This window comes from Vicia villosa, linkage group LG6 (genome assembly GCF_029867415.1).
Source record: "Vicia villosa cultivar HV-30 ecotype Madison, WI linkage group LG6, Vvil1.0, whole genome shotgun sequence".
NCBI lineage: Eukaryota > Viridiplantae > Streptophyta > Magnoliopsida > Fabales > Fabaceae > Vicia > Vicia villosa.
The window spans coordinates 122,077,820-122,079,488 of NC_081185.1; the positions used below are offsets into that span (position 1 = coordinate 122,077,820).

At 44.1% G+C, this 1,669-nt stretch overlaps 1 non-coding gene across 1 annotated transcript; it reads left to right on the forward strand.

Moving 5' to 3' along the window:
* The first annotated feature begins 1,040 nt into the window (after positions 1 to 1,040).
* Positions 1,041 to 1,147, forward strand: LOC131615309 (small nucleolar RNA R71). Its single transcript, XR_009287731.1, has one exon. It is a non-coding gene; the product is annotated as a small nucleolar RNA R71 (small nucleolar RNA).
* The last annotated feature ends 522 nt before the right edge of the window (positions 1,148 to 1,669 follow it).

The following is a 1,669-nucleotide window of genomic DNA, read 5'->3' on the forward strand; positions in this document are numbered from 1 at the left end:
TTTTTGATTTAGCTAATCTCTGAGGGTAAGGAATTGGTGGCTTGTAAGGTGGTGGTGGAACATAAGGTTTCTCCTTTTCGGGTTCCACTTCGTTATTGTTCTCATCAGTCTTAGTAGTTTGTTCGTCAGTTGTTTTCTTTTGGGTTTCCTTTGGCTCTTGTTGTGACATGGGTACGTTTTGGGTTCTAGGATCTATGGGTCCATCGTAATTCGTTCCACTTCGTAGTGTTATCGCGTTCGCATGTCCTTTAGGATTAGGTTGTGGTTGAGCAGGAAACGTGCCAGCAGGGGCAGCAGTAGGTGCTTGTTGTTGAGCCACTTGTGAGATTTGAGTTTCTAACATTTTGTTATGCGTAGCTAAAGCATCTACTTTGTTCGATAGTTGTTTTAGTTGCTCGCTATTGTGGATGTTTTGATTCAGGAAGTCTTTATTGGTTTGTTGTTGGGAAGCTATGAAGTTCTCCATCATGATTTCTAGGTTCGACTTCCTAGGGGTGTTTTGAGCAGCTACAGGCGCTTTTTGGTAGCCAGGTGGTACAGCAGGTGCTTGTCCAGGTGCGTACAACGCATTGTTGTTCTTATAAGAAAAGTTCGGGTGGTTTTTCCATCCAGGGTTGTACGTGTTAGAATAAGGGTTTCCTTGAGCGTAATTTACTTGATCAGATGGGACTCCAGTCAAGAGTTGGCATTCAGCAACTACATGCCCAGTCAATCCACAAATCTCGCAGTTAGGTGCTACAGCGGCAGCGGTGGCTGAAGGAGTGATGGTTAAATTCTCGATCTTTTGAGTTAAAGCGTCTACTTTAGCGTTAACGCGGTCTATACCACTTATTTCGTACATTCCTCCTTTGGTTTGTGCTTTCTCTAGAGCAGCTCGTTCTCCACCCCATTGGTAATGGTTTTGTGCCATGTTCTCTATGAGTTTGTATGCTTCATCATGGGGTTTGTCCATTAATGCTCCGCCAGCAGCGGCATCTATAGTCATTTTAGTGTTATATAGGAGACCACCATAGAAAGTATGGATGATCAGCCATGGTTAGAGTCCATGATGAGGGCATATTCTAAGCATGTCCTTGTAACGTTCCCAAGCTTCGAAGAGTGATTCGTTATCTTTCTGGGTAAATCCGTTGATTTGACCTCTAAGCATAGCAGTTTTGCTAGGCGGAAAATATCTCGCTAAGAATACTCTCTTCAATTCGTCCCACGTAGTTATGGAATTGGAAGGCAGGGATTGAAGCCACGCTCTAGCTCTATCTCTCAAGGAGAAAGGGAAAAGGCGTAATCGAATAGCTTCGGAGCTAACGTTGTTGGCTTTGATAGTGTCGGCGTATTGCACGAACACGGATAAATGGAGATTGGGGTCGTCTACAGGGCTTCCAGAGAATTGATTATGTTGAACAGCTTGGACCAGCGAAGGTTTTAGTTCGAAATTGTTTGCCTCAATCGCAGGTGGTGCGATACTTGAATGCGGTTCAGCGCGCGAAGGAGCGGCATAGTCTCTAAGAGGACGAATAGCAGCCATCTCTAACTTCGGGATAATTTGATTGATTTGATCAGTAAGAGTCAATTCCTGATTAATCGGAATTTCTGCTACTTCGGGAAGATTGCGAGCTCGACGTTTGACGTTAATGAAACGTTCGATCTCGTTAATTCGTTGTATTAAGTCTCC